We start from the raw sequence: 21,709 nt of genomic DNA, 5'->3' as shown, positions 1-21,709 counted from the left end.
TTTTACACAGTATTTCTCTTGCGTGATTTTCTTTCTTTTTGCCTAGATAGTTTAAATACATGTTCATAACCACAGTCATATTTTCATACCAGACGCCTATTTATCGAAATAGCTTGCCAGATAACACAAGTTCCCCGAGAGTTCGATACTCGGTTCTTACCGTTTTATACTACTTGTGCGATCCGGTACACTTGCCGGTTGTGAACACACTTCAGCACCATCATCGTGCTTCCTCTTAGCCAAAACAAAGGAAGGCATGCTGGGGGAGACCTCAGCAACTTTATCAATAGGGCCAACCCCAGCAGCGGGTCCGACCTACTTCACTAGGGGCCTCCAGGCAAAGTCATCCATTATACCTACAAAACAAGACATAAAAAATGTTAATTCGGGCCACAACATACTTCAGACACAAAAGAGGAAGACAAGGCAAAACATTTTACCATCCAAGGTGGCGAGGGGATCGCCTGCGAGGGAAGAGACAAAATGGCCCGCGTCACCGTGTATCCAGCAAGGTCGACCGCTGCTCCAAGATGGCCTTGTTGACCCTCTTCACAAGGGTCAACAGATCCTTGTTGAAATACTTAAACCTAGTAGGGTCAAACTACCAGTAGAATGGGATGCAAGGCTCCTCGTATCAGCCTCGACGTTAGTAGCCAGGACCTTGAAAAAAAGGTCCTTGAACCAGCGAAACACATTTGAGTCAAACTCGAATAGCTTCTTCAATATCCTGTTCAAGGAGACCCAACCGGTTTTGCCTGTCATCATCATCTAAAAAAAATACAGGAACACCGACACACTAGGTCAGATATTGAAGAAAGAGCATAAGACCTCGAAGGCCCTCACCATGGCCCAACTATTGGGGTGGAGTTGAGAAAGGGATACGTTTAAGTGCTCAAGCAGAGCACATTGAAAGGTGATCAAGGGGAGAACCAGACCCAAGACCTTGAAGAGACACCTATACATAAAAAATAATGGCGAACTGCTCAACACCACTCTCAAAAAAGGGAAATCATCGCTCCCACAAGCCTGAACGGCTAGCTTGCAGGAATCCTCCGGATTGGCCAATTTTACTTGACGTTGCATAGCGGTGACACTCATCACAAAAGTAAGGGAGTATCGATATTTCAAAACATCGTCCCTCACCCACTCATAGCCAACACAACAGGGGGGAACGATGGCAACCCAGCACTATGGCTACGCCGCGCACTAAGGGAAAGCTTAACGTGATGTAACTTCATATGGAGCTTGTAGGCCTTGGATCTTCTTCATCAATGGAGTCCTTTGCTTCTTGAATAGCAATGGTAGCAGAATGGAGAAGTAATAAAAATGATTGGAGACGCCACTTCAAGGAGAAGATGAGTCAAGAAGAAGCTCACCATCATAGGAAGCCATGGAGCTTGAAAGAAGGAGAAGATGAGTGAAGGGAGAGGGAGAGAAGGAGCACGAAATTTTGTGCCTCAAAAAAGGTCTGAACTTTGAAGTGTAATTCTCAAATGATCAAAGTTCAAAAAATGCACACACATGGCCTTTATTTATATCCTAAGTGTCACACAAAATTGGAGAGAAATTTGAATTTCTATTCAAATTTCACTTGAATTTGAAATTGAATTTGTGGAGCCAAAATTTCACTAATTATGATTAGTGAATTTTAGATATGGTTCATCCCACTAATCCAAGATCAAGTCCAAGATTTTAAACTAAGTGTGCTTATGTGTCATGAGGCAAGTAAAGAATGAAGGACATGCACAGAGTGTGACTATATGATGTGGCAATAGGGTGTAGCAAGCAAATGCTCACCTCTCCCTCTAAAATTTAATTGGATTGGGCTTCTCCCAATTCAATTAAATTTATTTCCAACCACACACATCAAATATTCACTTAATGCATTGAAATTACAAAACTACCCCTAATACAAAAACTGGTCTAGGTGCCCTAAAATACAAGGGCTGAAAAATCCTACATTTCTATGTAACCTTACCTATATTATGGATCCCTAAATACAAGGCCCAAAAATAATGAAACCTTAATCTAATATGTACAAAGATAAGCGAGCTCATACTTAGCCCATGGGCCCAAAATCTACCCTAAGGCTCATGAGAACCCTAGGACTTTCTCTTGCATCTCTGGCTCAATCTTCTTGGAGTCTTCTATCCAATGCCCTTGTAGGGTAGGATTGCATCATTCCCTCCCCCTTGAAAAGGATTTGACCTCAAATCCCGATGTTCTTAAAACTCTGTGCTTTTTTTCTCAACACCTGTAAAAAGAACAAAAACATATGTGTCATACCCTAATTTCGTCCGGGGACCTTTGCTTGATGACATGCGACCTTTCTTTGGTCCTTGTGAGGTGCTTGGCATCCATCATTAGGCAATTTGTGAAATTCCAGGACATGCCAGAAAACCAAAAAATATTGATGCACAATCCGTAAGTTTCCGTGACACACCGGAAATCAAATGGAAGCATCGTTGCATAATTAAGTGAGATTCCGTAACATTCCGTAAGTCAAAAAGGGGATGATTATCTAATCCGCAAGGTTCCGTAACATTACGGAAAGAAAACAAGTATCGTTACGAGATTCGTAAGTTTCCGTAACTTTACGAAAAAAGAATCACCAAAAAAGGTAAGGGGGTGAACTTATCAAGATAGGGGTGTAAATAGCAATTCAAATCTAGGCCCTTCCAGAACATTTTGGAAGTTGGGTTGCTTAAGGAGGAAGCAACTGGGCGGCAAGGTCCTCCACGTTTTTGAAAAATGGTTTTCGGGGCTTCCGCGGCTTCCGTAATGCTTCCGTAAAATTTCCGAAAACCTTGGGTAAGCATATTCCACTTAACATTGGTGAAAGGGAAGAGAAAAAAGATGAAAATCAAATTCGAAAACAGTTCCGTAAGGCTTCCGTAACTTTTCCGTAAAATACGAAAAGGGGGGTGAACTTAGTAATTCGGGTGCGCTTAGAAATCTTCTTCATTAAGTCTTTGGGCGGCAAGCACCTCCCTTTTTTTTCTATAAATAGGGGAGGGGGGAGCTGTTTCAAAATGTTCAAGACCCCTTTGGCTATGCATTTCGGCTATTTTGGGCAAAAAACACGTTTTCGTGAAGAAAAATCGAGTCGAAGTGCTTCTGTAACGCTTCCGTAAGCGATTCTGTGGAAATTCTTCATCGTTCTTCGTCGTTCTTCACCGTTCTTCATCCGTTCTTCGTTCGTTCTTCGTTCTTCAACGGGTAAGTTTTCGAATCCGAGACTTTCAATTCATTTCTTGTTTTGTGTACTTTCACTTTAATTTCGTTTACTTTCAGTTTTCTTTTCTTCCCTTTTGACGTGCTTAAGCCATTTATTTAAGTCATTTCTCACTTAATCTAAAAATAAAATAAATTTCCACCGATCGTTTGAATTGTATCATCCGTTAATTTTGGTTAAAATGAATTTCGACCGTTCGGTCGTGCCGTAACCACGTTGGAAATCAAAAAAAGAGGTAAAAAATAATATAATAATAAAAAAAACATCTTTTAGTAAAATAAAGCGGAAAATCAATCGGACATTTTCTCTTTGGGATTTCTCATTCTTAATCGAATTGATTAATAACTAAAGTGAAACTAAGGCTAAAATCAACTCGCCTAGTCAAGCTCGTCCATAAAAAATAGGTTTTTGAAGTTTGTCATTTCAATTTCTCACTAAGTAAAATGGATCATTTTTAAAGTCCAACGCCTTAAAATGATCACCACTTAAGTAAAAAAGAATCATTTGATAAGAAAGAACTACGTAGGTCTGATTTTCTCATCTCAAATTGAGGAATACGTAGGAGCAAAGGGAAACACCCTTGTCGACCACAAAAAAGGAAAAATATAAAAAGGATATAAGGACATAAAAGGGAACGTAAAAATCAAAGTCACGTTTGCACATTCGATTAAAGGCTGCCGTCCCTTGGGACGGACGTGTGGGGTGCTAATACCTTCCCCGTGCGTAAATACAACTCCCGAACCTTTCACTTAAAAGTTCGTAGATCGCGTCTTTTCCGGTTTTTCCGACGTTTTCCTCAAATAAACGTTGGTGGCGACTCCGCGCGTATTCCTTTCGTGGAACACGCATCCCGCGAGTCACGCGTCGCCCTCCCGCCGAAGGGTAGGTTGCGACAATATGTATTAGAGGTGTTTGGTATGTTGAAGTAAGGTCAGGTCTAAAAACCCATTTCCTGGGCATGTTCCCATGAAGGAACATGGTTCCTCACCAACTCAATGAGTGGTGCTACAAGTATAGAAAAATATGGGACAAACCTTTTGTAAAAGTTTGTTAAGTCATGGAAGCCCCAAATTTTTCTTATACTTGGTAGAGTGGGCCACTCAGGAATGACTTTTATTCTCTTAGGGTTCATGGGAACCCCTTATCACTATTTAAAAAATTAAGAAAAGTAATGCAATAAAACATACTTTTTTCTGTATTTTCATGTTGATTATTCCTACCAAAAAGTATGACAAACCTAAGGTGTCCCATATGAGTACCTAAGTTTGTATTGAAACTAAAAATAAGAACAAACCTACCTAATGAGTCCCTATGTACACAAATCATAAAGATGTTAGGTGCACGAGTGATTTTACAAAAGAGGGTTGCATCACTCAAAACATTCATCATACCACCTATTTTAGGGATTTGATGCCTAATAATACCTATTTTGGGCACCAACAAAGTACAAGGATTTAAGCTCTTGCAAACCAAACCTCATCCAACAACTTCTTTACTTGAGGAATAAACTCAAGCCTAAGAGGTGTGGCAATGCTTACAAGTGTCTTTTTACAAAGGAGAAAATGTGGAGGTTGTCTAAGAGGGGAAATTTATTTAATATTTTTCTTTATTTCAAAATGCCTTTCCTTCTTAGCTAACCTCTTGGAGGAGACACTTACCTCCTTACACTCCTCCTTAACCATTAAAGGTTGTCCTTCTTCTTGGGGGTAGATCTCTTCACTAGATTCTTCCCCTTTTACTTCTTCACTTTCACTAGAGGAAGGTGAAGTAGTAGCCTCATCTTGGCTACTATAAATGTCTTGGCCCCTCATAATCATGGTTTTCTTGGTGGGGCATTGACAAGTAATGTGTCCTTTTCCAAGACATTTAAAGCACTTCATGGAGCTAGTCTTCTCTTGCATACTAGCCTTAAGGGGTTGCTTTTCTATTGTCTTCCCCTTATCATCTTTGGGCTTAGAAGGTGTCACCCCTAAGATGCCTTGACCTTGGTGTTTCTTTGGATAAGAGTGAGAGCCATAAGATTTTGAAGTAGACTTCCTTTTAAGTTGTTGCTCTACCCTCATTTCCTAATCTAAGTTAGCCTCTACATTGTCCTTTCCATGTAAGTATGGGAGGTTAATGTTAGCCTCTTGAGGCTTTCTTTCCTTTTCTCTCCTATGGGAGTGAGGTCTAAGATGTGACCTATGCCTTCCTTCATAATAGTCACGAAGTTCTTCACTTAGGCTCTTGCAAGAGTTATGACTACTATAGGAGGCATGTTTTTCTTTTCTTAACTCTTTTAGTATTTTCCTTCTTTCTTCTTCCCTTATTTGTTCCCTCTCGTCTTGATTTATTTTTAACCTCTCTTTTCCTTTTTCTTTTCTTTCTAGTTTTTCTTTCCATAACTTGAGGGAACTCAACTCATCTAAGATTCTAGATAGAGGGTCCTTATGACTAGTACCCTCACCATTAACACTAGATGAATGATGACTCATGTTGGTTCCTAAGTTGTGGTTCTTTCTTGTTGGGGGTTTATAAAAAAGGTAAAAGCTAAGGTTCCAAAAGAACTCAAGATAAGCGTGATAAGAAAGAAGAAAGTACTATGCAATAACAAGATAAACTAGGTGTGGCTAGTAAAGAAAATAAACTATGAAAGTAAGAAAGAAATTAAAGTGAAAGAAATGTAAACTAGGCGGATCCTAAGAGTGTTTGGATGACCTCATTTAAGGTTCCCAACAAAACACTCATTATCCTAAGGAAAAATTGCCTAAAATTATTACACACAAATGAAAGTAGGATGACCTATTGGAGGCTCCCAACTTACTTCCAATGAAAGGCATTTTTGTTACAAAATTTGAAAGGAATGAAGGTAAGTAAATTCTCAATTAAAAGAAATTACAAAAAGGTCCTCAATTTTGGTGGTTGTTCTCTCTTTGGTGATTCACTCAATTTAGAGTGTTTCTTAGTCCAATAGCTCTTAAGGTGGTTGGCCCCTTGCTTCTTTACTCAAATTCTTTAAGGGATGGCACCAATCCTCTTTTCCAATTCCCTATATGGCAACTCACAAACAAGGAAACAAAGAGACAAGCAATAACCAAAGACCAAAAAAAATGAAATGAAAGCTAAACCAATAGAGTTTTAACAAGACAATTTTTCAAGTATTATTCAACAATTAAAGCAATGAAAAGCACACAAAAGCAAGCTAGGACTCAAAGAGAAACCTAGAATGGCACTAGAGTAGAGTAGAGTAGAAAAACTAAAAAAAGACTCAAGAAACCTCTAGTTTTGGCACTTGTTTTCACAATAATTTTTAATATAAATTTCAGAACTAAGATTGGTATAAAATAGGCACCAATTATAGAACAAATTTTGAGCCAAAACAACAAGCACACTTCCCTTTCACTTTTTTTTTCCAGGACACTGATTTTTCTGCCAACTTGTGTGATTTTTATTATTTTCTAATTTTATCTAAATCACTTGGTTCTTTTTTTATAATTTTGGTACAGATGTCTAGAAAATTCAGTAAAAAATTCATCTCAAACTTCGTAGTGACCGATTCTCAGTAATTTATACAAGTTCATATGTCCAAGCTGCTAGCACCAACGATTTCAACCTAGAAATCAAGAGTAGTGTTTATGTTTCTTAAGGCTTGGATAGTTACAATTTGTGTTTGCTTATGCTCAATTATCTTGAATAACACAATTCAAAAGTGCTTAAGACTTATTTTGATTCACAAATCCAGCCACAACTCAGCACCACAACTCAACTTCATCATAGGCATCATGTAGGAAACTTAGAAAACAAAAAAAAAATTCAACAACAAGATTACTTCTAGGAATTGATTTAGAACATGTTCTGAAATAAATAACATGCATGAATTAGACTCAAAATTCAAAAGATAGGCTAAGAATGACAAGAATACATGAACAAATGTATCTAGAATTCAATCAACTAAATTAAAATTCAACATAAACATAGAACATAATGTGACAATTATTATGACTAAACATGACTCTAAGACAACATGGATTAAGTGATTTACACTTAGTTTTTTGTGTTTTTTTTTCTAATCAATATTTTGGAAGAAAATTTAGATCTAAAGGTTCAGCACAAGAAGATTATGACTGAAAAATTATAGAACCTAAAATCAACACAAAACATGATTCAAGAGTAGATCAATAAAATTTGAACAATAGAAATGCAAGAACAAGTGTAGATCTAAGATTTAATCGGTTTATTTTTTTGAATCTACTCTAAAACAGCACCAAACCACAAGACAATGGAGGATATGCATGGAGAATAAGATGAATAACAAGGAATTAAAGTGAATTGACTGAACAAAAAGATAGAGGAAGCAAAAGAACATCACCTAGACGAAGATGCTCTGATACCACATGATGTAGCTCCATATGGAGCTTGTAGGCTTTGGATCTTCTTCATCAATGGAGTCCTTTGCTTCTTGAATATCAATGGCAGCGGAATGGAGAAGGAAGAAAGATGATTGGAGATGCCACTTCAAGGAGAAGATGAGTCAAGAAGAAGCTCACCACCATAGGAAGCCATGGATAAGAGCATGAAGGAAGGAGAAGATGAGTGATGTGCCATCATTTTCTTCTATTTCTTAAACCCTTTTTGCACCATTTTAATTACTGATTAGTCTTAATTGTCAAATTAATTAGGCAATTTTATTATTTGGTCTCATTTAGCAAATTTGATGTTTTTAATCTAATTTCAGGAATTAATGAAACATTGGGCTTAATCTGGATTTTGGTAGTGGACTTGAAGAGGGCAAATAAAGCAGCGCTTACCTTAGTTAATTTCTAATTAGGAGACTGCAATTTTATCTTATGTGGTTCAGTGTTTATTTCGTTTTGGGCCAGAATATTGTAATAGGGCCCAGTGACTTTGAGTGACTCTTTTTAAATAGCAGCCTTGGGATTTATGCAAGGCTATTCTGTTAGACTATTATTCAAAGCATATGGTTTATGGCTTTTACGTTTTTTGGTTCTAATGCTACTGTTCACGTAATGCAATTTTCCATTTTCTGCTTCTAATTACAATTTCGTTCTTGTTTCTTCTTCTGCCTTCATTTACGTTTCTGCTTCATTTACGTTTCCGCTTCATTTACGTTTCTACTTCGTTTATGTTTCTGCTTTTAGTTTCATTTACATTTTCTGTTTGAATCTATGGAAGGCTAAATATTCTGGTGTTGTTTCCTTTTGAGGACGAAGCTCAACTCTCTTTGAGGTTTCGTTTATAATGTGGCTTCCTGGCAGTTTTCCCTTCACCAGCTAACCCAAATTCGTTAACATTAATCTGTGCATGCTTCGTGTTCGATTAATTGCCTCTGAGCCTAACTTGCGTTCATGCTTAATGGACGAAGGGCTAACTGGTGTATGTGTTGCCTAATCACGTATTGACAACCCTAAGTTGATTTTCGCTTAGTAAATTGAAATAGGGTTGGATTAAGTGGTTAACTGTTAGGGACGAATTCTCCATAACCCAGGACAAGAGAATGGCTTCTGAATCGGAGGAAACAACCCATTTTTAATATTATTAGTTTCATATTCCAGTTTACTTGTTCTGTTCTTTAAATCACAAAACAAACAACCCTCCCCTCCCCAATCGTTACTGTTACTACAAGTATATTATGAACATTTGGCTTATCATTGCTCGTTGGGAAACGACCTAGGATCACTTCCTAGTTACTGCATTTTCATGTTTATTTGATTCGGGTACGGCCTCGATCAAATTTGGCGCCACTGTCGGGGAGCAGTGTCCAAAGGTTCATAATAGCTAGTGTCGTGTTAGTGTTTAATTATTTCGTGTTTTATGTTTAATTGTTAGTGTTGTGTTAGTGCTTGTGTTAGTGTTGTTTAGTGTCTTGTTATTTTGTTTAGTGTATGTTCTATTTTAGTTTTCCTATTAAGCGCTTCCCCTGTTTCAGTTTTGGGTGTTTTGCTGTGAATAGTGTTTTGCGACGGACATAGCGACCACTTTTGCTTGCGGCAAAACAGAGTAGTAGTAGAAATCATGTAGCGACGGATTTTAGCGACCACCCATGCTGAATTATTTGGGATTTTTTGTTTTAGTAGCTAGGGTTGTTATTTTTGGCTGAATTTTTTTGTGCTAACTTCTTTTAATCTATATTTTGTGGGAAAAATAGCTAGAGCCTTTAGTTTGGTCAGATTTGGAAATTCCAAAAAAGTAGCAAATTTTGTTTTTGTCAAAACTTCAAATGGCCATAACTTTTGCTCCGGTTATCAGAATCGCAATTATTATATATGTATTTGGGGTAGAAAAAAAATTTCCTACGCCGTGGCAGCTTGCCAAAGGCTGGCTGAGGTCTCCATCGTGCAAAAAAAGTGATTTTGTCAAAAGTTTTTTATTTTTCAAGTTTTATTCACTTATTTTTCTCAACCTACCATTTTTAGCTTCCATAGTTAGACTTTGAATTTTGATTTTAAATTTTATGCGCTATCTTCTCATCATTTTATAAGGTGGCTCACAAAATTTCAAGTCATTTGGATATCATTTGAGGGTAGTTGTAGTTCAAACCTACACCTTCATTTACATGACAAGGCAACTAGTTGTGCATGCTGAATGTAGTGTATGACTAGAGGCAATCCATCTGACTTACAACCCTTTGATCCTGAGATAGATAGGACATTTCATAGATTAGTTAGGCATCATTTTATACCTTTTGATCATCCTGAGCATTCCATTACTCGTGAATCTGTGCATTCTGTTATTGGTGATTTTGAACATCCTGATTTTGAGCATTACAATTTTGAGCATTCTGATTTTGAACATTCTGAGAACATGGCACAATCCCCACCCTGTGAGAGGACTCTAAGGGAAATGGCTGCACCTGATTTCACCTACGAAAGCTTGTGCATCCAATACCCTGATGAGGATGTCCCATATGTTCTTAAAACTGGACTGATCCATTTGCTTCCAAAGTTTCATGGCCTTGCAGGTGAAGACCCGCACAAACATCTGAAAGAATTTCATATTGTCTGCTCCACCATGAAACCCCCAGATGTCCAAGAGGATCACATATTTCTGAAGGCTTTTCCTCATTCTTTAGAGGGAGTGGCAAAGGATTGGCTGTATTACCTTGCTCCAAGGTCCATCACGAGCTGGGATGACCTTAAGAGAGTATTCTTAGAAAACATTTTCCCTGCTTCCAGGACCACGGCCATCAGGAAGGATATCTCAGGTATTAGACAACTCAGTGGAGAGAGCCTATATGAATACTGGGAGAGATTTAAAAAACTATGTGCCAGTTGCCCTCACCATCAGATTTCGGAGCAACTTCTTCTCCAATATTTTAATGAAGGACTCAATAATATGGAGAGAAGTATGATAGATGCTGCCAGTGGTGGAGCCCTTGGAGACATGACTCCTGCTGAAGCCAGAAACTTGATTGAGAAGATGGCTTCCAACTCCCAGCAGTTTAGTGCCAGAAATGATGCCATAGTCATTAGAGGAGTGCATGAGGTAGCTACAAACTCATCTGCATCATCTAAAACTAAGAAGCTTGAAGGCAAACTAGATGCATTGGTTAACTTGGTAACCCAGCTGGCCTTGAATCAGAAATCTGTACCAGTCGCAAGAGTCTGTGGTTTATGCTCCTCTACTGACCACCATACAGACCTCTGCCCTTCCATGCAGCAACCTGGAGCAATTGAGCAGCCTGAAGCTTATGCTGCAAACATTTACAATAGACCTCCTTAACCTCAACAACAAAATCAACCACAGCAGAACAATTATGACCTCTCCAGCAATAGATACAACCTTGGATGGAGGAATCACCCTAATCTCAGATGGTCTAGCCCTCAACAACAACAACAGCAACCTGCTCCTTCCTTCCAAAATGTTGCTGGCCCAAGCAGACCATACATTCCTCCACCAATCCAACAACAGCAACAACCCCAGAAACAACAAACAGTTGAGGCTCCTCCGCAACCTTCCCTCGAAGAACTTGTGAGGCAAATGACTATGCAGAACATGCAGTTTTAACAAGAGACCAGAGCCTCCATTCAGAGCTTAACTAATCAGATGGGACAATTGGCTACACAATTAAATCAACAACAGTCCCAGAATTCTGACAAGCTGCCTTCTCAAGCTGTCCAAAATCCCAAAAATGTTAGTGCCATTTCATTGAGGTCGGGAAAGCAGTGTCAAGGACCTCAACCCGTAGCACCTTTCTCATCTGCAAGTGAACCTGCCAAACTTCACTCTACTCCAGAAAAAGGTGATGACAAAAATTTACCTAACAATTTCTGTGCAGGTGAATCTTCCACTGGTAATTTTGATTTGCAGAAGCAGCACATCCCTCCTCTTCCATTCCCTCCAAGAGCAGTTTCCAACAAAAAAATGGAAGAGGCAGAGAAAGAGATCTTGGAAACATTTAGAAAAGTAGAGGTAAACATACCTCTGCTGGATGCAATAAAGCAAATTCCAAGATATGCTAAATTCTTGAAGGAGTTGTGCACTAATAAGCGGAAGCTTAAAGGAAGTGAACGAATTAGCATGGGCAGAAATGTCTCCGCATTGATTGGTAAATTTGTCCCCCCAAATTCATGAAAAATGTAAAGATCCAGGTACATTCAGCATATCTTGTATTATAGGGAATAGTAAGTTTGACAATGTCATGCTAGATTTAGGAGCTTCTGTTAGTGTTATGTCTCTGTCTATTTTTAATTCTCTATCTCTAGGTCCCTTGCAGTCAACTGATGTGGTAATTCATTTAGCTAATAGAAGTGTTTCCTATCCTGTTGGTTTCATAGAAGATGTCTTAGTTAGAGTTGGTGAACTGATTTTCCCTGTTGATTTTTATATTTTGAATATGGAGGATGGATTTTCTAAAGGATCAGTTCCCATCATTCTAGGCAGACCCTTTATGAAAACTGCTAGAACTAAGATAGATGTATATGCAGGCACACTAACCATGGAGTTTGGTGATATAACTGTTCATTTTAATATTCTGAAAGCTATGAAATACCCATCTGAAGATCTTTCTGTATTTCGTGCTGAAATAATTGACCATGTTGTTGATGAATACATGACTGATCTTTACTCTAATCTGCATGCCTCTCACTCTTCATGCATTGAGTCTGAAATTGTACTTGATCATATGTCTGAATTTGATGCTGAGAGTGAATCTGAAATTGATATTGATTGCATGTTTGGTGGTGGTGTTTTACCTCTCGAGATTGATTTTATAAAGTCAGATAGGACTAACCATGTTTCAGGAAGTACACATACCTCTGACTTTCTTTATGAGGTATAGGCTGAAAAACCATCTCCTTCTACCACTATCCAGCCGGCCACACCAGAATTGAAGCCTTTGCCATCAAATTTAAAATACGCTTACTTAGATGATAGCAAAAGCTTTCCAGTGATTATATCTGCCTCCCTTGCTGATGAGCAAGAGGAGAAGTTGTTGTCTATTCTCAAGAAGCATAAGAAGGCTATAGGCTGGACCCTGGCGGACATTCCTGGTATTAGCCCATCCACATGTATGCATCGAATAAATTTAGAGGATGGAGCTAAACCAGTAAGACAGTCACAGAGAAGACTCAACCCGGTGATTCTTGATGTAGTGAAGAAGGAGATAACCAAGCTTTTGCAAGATGGAATCATTTATCCTATCTTCGACAACCAATGGGTGAGTCCCGTCCAGGTAGTCCTGAAGAAGACCGGCCTCACAGTGATAAAAAATGAGGAGGAGTTGATTCCTACGCGGGTGCAGAACAGTTGGAGAGTCTACATTGACTATAGGATGCTGAACCAGGTTACCAAAAAGGACCATTTTCCCCTGCCATTCATTGACCAGATGCATGAACGCCTGACAGGTAAATCTCACTACTGTTTCCTTGATGGTTTTTCTGGTTATATGCAAATTACTATTGCTCCTGAGGATCAGGAAAAGACCACATTCACCTGCCCCTTCGGCACTTTTGCCTATAGGAGGATGCCTTTCGGCCTGTGCAATGCCCCCAATACCTTCCAGCGGTGCATGATTAGTATTTTCAATGATTTCTTAGAAAATTGCATAGAGGTGTTTATGGATGATTTCACTGTATATGGATCCTCTTTTGATGGTTGTTTGGATAGTTTGGAAAAAGTTTTGAATAGATGCATCGAAACTAATCTTGTTCTAAATTTTGAAAAATGTCATTTTATGGTTGAGCAAGGTATAGTTTTAGGCCACATTATTTCCAATAAGGGTATTGAAGTAGATCCTGCAAAAATTTCTGTTATTTCACAATTGCCTTACCCCTCTTGTGTGCGAGAGGTGCGATCTTTTCTTGGTCATGCAAGATTCTACAGGCGCTTTATAAGATATTTTAGCAAAGTAGCCCTTCCACTGTCCAACTTGTTGCAAAAGGAGGTGGAGTTTGACTTTAATGACAGATGCAAAGAGGCTTTTGATTGCCTCAAAAGAGCGCTGACTACCACCCCCATCATCCAGGCACCCGACTGGACAGCCCCTTTTGAGCTTATGTGTGATGCATCAAATTATGCATTGGGGGCTGTCCTTGCTCAGAAAATTGATAAATTGCCCAGGGTGATATATTATGCTTCTAGGACTTTAGATGTTGCCCAAGCGAATTATACTACTACTGAGAAAGAGCTTTTAGCCATAGTTTTTGCTCTTGAAAAATTTTGATCTTATTTGCTTGGTACCTGCATTATTGTTTATACTGACCATGCAGCTCTAAAGTACTTGTTGAAGAAGGCTGATTTTAAGCCTAGGTTGATCTAATGGATGCTCTGGCTCCAAGAGTTTGACTTGGAGATCTGTGATAGGAGCGGAGCACAAAATTTAGTTGTTGATCATTTGAGTTGGATCGAACGTGTATCTGATGCGGATTCACCCATTCGGGATGATTTCCCGGATGATCATTTGTATATACTGTATAGTATTTCTGACTCTCTTTCTACTCCCTGGTTTGCTAACATTGTCAATTATTTAGTTGCTTCTGTTTTTCCTCCCTCAGCATCTAAGGCCCAAAAAGATAAAATTAAAAGTGATGCTAAGCATTTTATTTGGGATGACCCCTACTTGTGGAAATTGTGCAGTGATCAGGTAATTAGACGGTGCATTCCAGATCATGAGACTGACTCAGTCCTGCAGTTCTGTCATTCTTCCGCATCAGGAGGTCATCTGGGTGTTCAAAGGACAGCTCGCAAAGTGCTTGATTGTGGCTTTTATTGACCCACCATCTTTAAAGATGCGTGGAAGATCTGCAGCACTTATGAGTAGTGTCAGAGAGCAGGAAATACACTTACATGGCGACAACAAATGCCTCAGCAACCTATGCTATTCTGTGAGGTGTTTGATGTCTGGGGTATCGGTTTCATGGGCCCTTTTCCTGTCTCTTTTGGTTATGTTTACATTCTCCTTGCAGTTGACTATGTTTCATAATGGGTGGAAGCCAAGCCCACTAGAACTAATGATGCTAAAGTTGTTACAGATTTCGTCAGATCTAATCTGTTTTGCAGGTTTGGAGTACCTAAAGAAATTGTTAGTGATCAAGGAACCCATTTTTGCAACAGAACAATGCATGCCTTGCTTAAAAAGTACGGGGTGGTACACAGGGTATCCACACCATACCACCCCCAGACCAATGGACAGGCAAAAATTTCTAATAGGCAGATCAAGAGAATTTTAGAGAAGATTGTGCAGCCAAGCAGGAAAGATTGGAGTACCAGGCTTGATGATGCTCTTTGGACACATCGGACTGCCTACAAAGCACCCATAGGAATGTCTCCTTATCGGGTTGTCTTTGGAAAGGCATGTCATCTTCCAGTGGAAATTGAGCACAAAGCATACTGGGCAGTGAAGACTTGCAACTTCTCTATGGATCAAGTTGGTGAGGAAAGAAAGTTGCAACTGAGTGAGTTAGATGAAATACGCCTAGAAGCCTATGAGAATGCCAAGTTCTACAAAGAAAAGACCAAGAAGTTCCATGATAGCATGATAGTTAAGAAGGACTTCATGGTTGGGCAAAAAGTATTATTGTATAATTCTAGGCTTGGACTCATGAGTGGTAAGTTGAGGTCTAAGTGGATTGGTCCTTTTGTTGTTACTAATGTTTTTCCTTATGGTACAGTTGAGATCAAAAGCGACTCCACAAACAAGAGCTTCAAGGTCAACGGACATCGACTTAAGTCATTCCTCACAAACCCTTCTTTAGTGGACGTAGTGGTGGAAGAGACTTCCTTACTCCACCCTACTCTTCCTCCACCATAACTTAGGGAGTTCTTCTTTTCCTATCTCCTTCTTTGCTTTTATCACACTTGTCCGATTCTATTTGATGGTTTAATTGTTTTTAATCTTTTAATTGTGCTACATTGAGGACAATGTGTTGTTTAAGTATGGGGGGAGTGTTCTAGTTTAATTTGTTAACTTGTCCGACTTTGCATGTTTTTCTTTGAATTATAGGATATGTTCAAGAAATGGGTAATTGTTTTGAAAATAAAAGTTCTTGACATTTTGTGACTTGAAATCCTTGATTCTCCTCTACATGTCATGATAGTTTTGAAAGCTCAATTTGAAAGTGATGAGTTTACCTTTGTGAGAATTTGAGCCATCCATCATCATAATCATTTGGTGTATTTTGCCCCATTGATTGCTTGCACAATAGCATTGGCTTGATTCTTGTTGATGCTTCCTAATTCACATGCATATTTGGAAATGATTGAGGCAATTTTGTTCTTATAAGTTTCTAGCCAAATGGACTTACCTTGAATTAATTCCTTTGATAGCCCTTTTGAGCCTTGTTTCCCTTTCCTTGTTTTGAAGCTGACTACAAGCCTTAAGTGAAAAACCATGATATCACCATATCCTTAAGGAATTTTGGAGCTTTGGAATTGTTTTGGGAATAAGTGTGGGGGGGTTTTTTGTTTCATTGGAAATGTTTTGTTGGCTATGCTTCATGATGTATTTTGGGCCATACTTGATGTACATTGTATATTGGTTAAATGTTGGACATGCTGAATGAGATGTTGTTTCTCAAAGGCTACAGAGTAAAAAAAAATCGAAAAAGAAAAAGAAAAGCAATAAAGTTGAGTGAATAAGATCTTAAATGGCAAAAGAATGATGAGACTCTTGGTTCTACTCTTTATGTTTAAATTTTATCTTTAGTTCTTTTTATTTTTTTCATTTTTTTCTTAATATGCACTTATTCCCCATTGCTCCTCTATTCCTTTGGGATTTAGCCACTTATTCCATATTTTTCCATACCTTGTCCTTGGCCCCATTACAACCCTAAAAGACCTTTTGATCCTCATGTGCTTGTGTTTATGGGTTGATTGTCAATTTTAGAATCTTGCCAAGTTTATGTGGTGTTTGTTTTCATGGGTGCTTTGAGGGTAAATAGTAGCCTAGACACTTGAGAGATAGAGTGTATATCTTGTGAGGCTTTATCAATTTTCATTCTTGAGCTAATTAACTATTTTGCCATGATTGGGTTGCTTGGATGATTTTCATGAATGTCTTGACTTTTCGAATCTCCTTATGTTAGATGTTACCCATTACTTTCATTCCTTCATGTTCATTGAGAAATATGTGAATGTTTTTGTTTGTCTCTCTTTGATATCCGTGGATTTTGTTCTTAGTTTCATTTTGCCCAGGAGTGCAAAAGGCTAAGTATGGGGGGTTTTGATGTGCCATCATTTTCTTCTATTTCTTAAACCCTTTTTGCACCATTTTAATTACTTATTAGTCTTAATTGTCAAATTAATTAGGCAGTTTTATTATTTGGGCTCATTTAGCTAATTTGATGTTTTTAATCTAATTTCAGGAATTAATGAAACATTGGGCTTAATCTGGATTTTGGTTGTGGACTTGAAGAGGGCAAATAAAGCAGCGCTTACCTTAGTTAATTTCTAATTAGGAGATTGCAATTTTATTTTATGTGGTTCAGTGTTTATTTCGCTTTGGGCCAGAATATTGTAATAGGACCCAGTGACTTTGAGTGACTCTTTTTAAATAGCAGCCTTGGGATTTGTGCAAGGCTATTCTGTTAGACTATTATTCAGAGCATAGGGTTTATGGCTTTTACGTTTTTTGGTTCTAATGCTACTGTTCACGTAATGCAATTTTCCATTTTCTACTTCTAATTACAATTTCGTTCTTGTTTCTTCTTCTGCCTTCATTTACGTTTCTGCTTCATTTACGTTTCTGCTTCGTTTATGTTTCTGCTTTTAGTTTCATTTACATTTTCTGTTTGAATCTATGGAAGGCTAAATATTTTGGTGTTGTTTCCTTTTGAGGACGAAGCTCAACTCTCTTTGAGGTTTCGTTTATAATGTGGCTTCTTGGCAGTTTTCCCTTCACCAGTTAACCCAAATTCGTTAACATTAATCTGTGTACGCTTTGTGTTCGATTAATTGCCTCTGAGCCTAACTTGCGTTCATGCTTAATGGACGAAGGGCTAACTGGTGTATGTGTTGCCTAATCACGTATTGACAACCCTAAGTTGATTTTCGCTTAGTAAATTGAAATAGGGTTGGATTAAGTGGTTAACTATTAGGGACGAATTCTCCATAACCCAGGACAAGAGAATGGCTTCTGAATCAGAGGAAACAACCCGTTTTTAATATTATTAGTTTCGTATTCCAATTTACTTGTTCTGTTCTTTAAATCACAAAACAAACAAACCCCCCCCCAATCGTTACTGTTACTGCAAGTATATTATGAACATTTGGTTTATAATTGCTCGTTGGGAAACGACCTAGGATCACTTCCTAGTTACTGCATTTTCATGTTTATTTGATTCGGGTACGGCCTCGATCAATGAGTAAAGGGAGAGGGAGAGAAGGAGCACAAAATTTTGTGTCTCAGAAGAGGTCTGAACTTTGAAGTGTAATTCTCAAATGATCAAAGTTCAAAAAATTCACTCACGTGGCCTCTATTTATAGCTTAAGTTTCACACAAAATTGGAGGGAAATTTGAATTTCTATTCAAATTTCACTTGAATTTGAAATTGAATTTGTGGAGCCAAATTTCACTAATTATGATTAATGAATTTTAGCTATGGTTCAGCCCACTAATCCAAGATCAAGTCTAAGATTCTCCACTAAGTGTGCTTAGGTGTCATGAGGCATGTAAAGCATGAAGGACATGCACAAAGTGTTACTATATGATGTGACAATAGGGTGTAGCAAGCAAATGCTCACCTCCCCCTCTAAAATTTAATTGGATTGGACTTCTCCTAATTCAATTAAATTTATTTCCAACCACACACATCAAATATTCACTTAATGCATGTGAAATTACAAAACTACCCCTAATACAAAAACTAGTCTATTTGCCCTAAAATACAAGGACTGAAAAATCCTACATTTCTAGGGTACCTTACCTATATTATGGAGCCCTAAATACAAGGCCCAAAAAATAATGAAACCTTAATCTGATATGTACAAAGATAAGCGGGCTCATACTTAGCCCATGGGTCCAAAATCTATCCTAAGGCTCATGAGAACCCTAGGGCCTTCTCTTGCATCTTTGGCCCAATCTTCTTGGAGTCTTCTATCCAATGCCCTTGCGGGGTAGGATTGCATCATAACGTCCCCACCACCACTCCTCTTTGCTCTCCCAGAAATAGAAGAAAAAAGAATCATGGTGCCTGGAATGGGTTCCCCCAAAGAAGAAGCAAAAGGTTGTGCCCTTCTACGGAGGCAAGGTGTCTCCAACAACGTGGCATGAGACCGTGAACCTCTCCGAGGAAGAGGACTCGCTATCAGAAGCCCCACGATGAGTCTCCACTGATGAGGAATTGTCATTGGAGATGACCTCTCAGTCCACCAGGGGTTGCTAAATCAAACTCCCAGAGTCGCTACCACCCATGCCTATGGCAAAGTAAAAAATGAAAGACATTGTCAAAGAAGAAAACCTTGAAAGTGAAAAGACAAATGAAGAAGAATGGGAATTACGAGCACGAAGGCAAGGAAGTTTTAGGAAGAAAAGGCATAAAAGCGATGGTGGTCATAAATCAAAACATGAACTCCATTTAAAGTGGAGGCACGACTATTCGGTATCTGGCAGGAACTGAAATGTTGCCCTAAAATTTCGCACCACAACGCAACTCCACTCACCCACTTACCGCGTCTTCAGTAGGTGCCCACTCCACAAGTGACATGTATGCAAGAGCAACGCGCATGCACTGTACTAGCCTACAACAAAAAGACAAACAAAACGTTTGTCTTCAATGCACTCTCCAACGGTGAAAAGAATGACAAAATTGTCAAATATTGAGACTTCCCTCACCTGACACGTCTAATTTCCCTTGCAAAACCAAAAGTATGTCCACCCCGGACAACTTGACAAAAGCAGTCCGAACAACACTTGTCTAGGTTGGGGGGTTTGACAAGCCTCATAGACCTACAACTCTTACACTTGTCAAGGTTATCACTCTCGACACAAACGACTCTTGTCCATGCTTAGGGGATTGATAAACTCGCGACCCTCCTACTTGTCAGGGCTACAACTACCCTCGACACGAGATAATCTCCCTCAACACTAGACAACCTCTTTTGCCCGCAAGCTATCTCAGAGCTTGGGGGATTAGGTATTGTCCAAGGTCCACACAATACACGCATCAAGCTATGTGACACTTTGATACACACGTCAACTCTCCATGTCAGTCCTAACACAGGAGCACGGACGTGATGCCCTTGGCAGCTGGGCTCCCTAACTAACAAGTTATCTCTAACCACTTTATTATTTGAATATGTTGTAACCTCTTTATCTCATGACAGGTATTCAATTATCTATAAGCTACTCATTATTTGTAAGTTAAAATTATCTTAGTTATTATCTACAAGCAAATAATTATCTGCAAGGGTTGTTACACCACCGTAATAGCCCCTCCAAAACAAGGATTCTCAGCTCCCACTCCATTCTATAAGTATCAGGTTCCATCTCACTCTTTTTATACTCACTCACACTCTCCTAACTTATGTATTTACTTGAGCATCAGAATCCTTTGTTTTGTAAGTCTCTCTCCCCCCCCCCCCTTCTTGTCCTCTTAACAAATGTCACTCTCAGTCTAACGTGCGAGATCTTAGAGTTTTCTTTGATCACGTCCATCTGACATGGAATAACTCCAAATTTTGGTAATTACAAAATCTAAACTAAAATTAGAGTAAACAAAACATGAAATAAATGCATGGTCATCGAATTTGAATTTCCTGCAATTAACTTTTCTATGCGTTCATGCATGCATGCAGTTAATAACTCAAAATTTTCAGATAAAAATCAAGTGATTATATAGTCGTACTATATTTTATTTAGGTAAATTAGAACCAAAAAAATTTAAATTGTTAAATTTTTATTTAATGGTTACAATGCACTAACTGCCGATACTACAGTAAATCTGGTCCCAGTCCCGGTCCCAGTCATGCATAAACGTCCTCGATCCCTTGTAACACACATAAAGCCTTAAAATAACTAGTGGCGCCATGACTAGTGGCTATTGCATCAAGTATATTTAGAAAATAAGGAAATAAGAGCATTGATGGCATTTAAGAATACCAGTGACAAGGAACCATTATTGAAATAACTAGGAATGTTTTCTCTTCGAAAAACTTCTTTATAGCACAAAAATTTAGGGACCTCTTATTAGTGACTCTCAAGTCTCAAGGATATTAATCACTCCTCTATCTCAAAATAATAATCATCATAATTTATTTTACATAAATAAAAAACAATAAATAAATGAAAAAAAATACTAATTTATAAAATTAATCTTATAGTATTATTAATAAATTTATAAAATTTTCTGTCCATCACTGATATTATAAGAGATATACATGAAATAAAAAATGATTTACATTAAAAAATTAAATTAAAACTTATTTTAGAATATTTTGTTCTCTTACACAAAATTATAATGGGATAAAAGGAATAAGTAATTATACTAAGATTTATGATAAAATATAATAAAATTATTAAATGTTTGAATTTTTATAAAATATTCTTATTTTTAATTCTTTAATTAATGTCCTAAATTGCCTAAAAAATAATCTCCAAAATAAACTAACTAGAATTCTCTAGTCTAAAGTCTATTTATAAAGAAATGCACAAATTATGGTTTCGGAGGTGGTCCGTTTAATTTCTGCAAGTGTTGGTTTGTTTGAACTTTTTGAAAGATGATTTTTACTGATTTGCGTTAATGATTTTACTATATGTGGACAAAAGATTACTATTAAAAAAATTTCAACCTTTTTTTTATTGGATGAACAGTTTTAACTTTAATGTTTGAATATACTTTAAAAGATTTCTAGGGTTGACGATAAATTATATCAATAAATTTAATGTATGATTAATAAGATGAATTGAATTTAAATTAAAAATTAAGTTCATTAAATAAATAGGTAGAATTTAAAACATGTATAATTTAATTCATTTAATACTCTTTGTTTATTTGATCAACAATTTCAACTTTAATGTTTGAATATACTATTAAAAGACGG

General features: G+C 37.9%; 1 non-coding gene across 1 annotated transcript; it reads right to left on the bottom strand.

Annotated features, from left to right (window-relative positions):
- Positions 1 to 10,414: 10,414 nt before the first annotated feature.
- On the bottom strand, positions 10,415 to 10,521 carry LOC113000331 (small nucleolar RNA R71). The gene has a single exon (XR_003265621.1). It is a non-coding gene; the product is annotated as a small nucleolar RNA R71 (small nucleolar RNA).
- Between the last annotated feature and the right edge of the window lie 11,188 nt (positions 10,522 to 21,709).

The sequence above is a fragment of the Glycine max genome, chromosome 18 (genome assembly GCF_000004515.6).
Source record: "Glycine max cultivar Williams 82 chromosome 18, Glycine_max_v4.0, whole genome shotgun sequence".
NCBI lineage: Eukaryota > Viridiplantae > Streptophyta > Magnoliopsida > Fabales > Fabaceae > Glycine > Glycine max.
The sequence above is the reverse complement of the archived record's forward strand: the minus strand, read 5'-3'. Positions and strand labels throughout refer to the sequence as shown.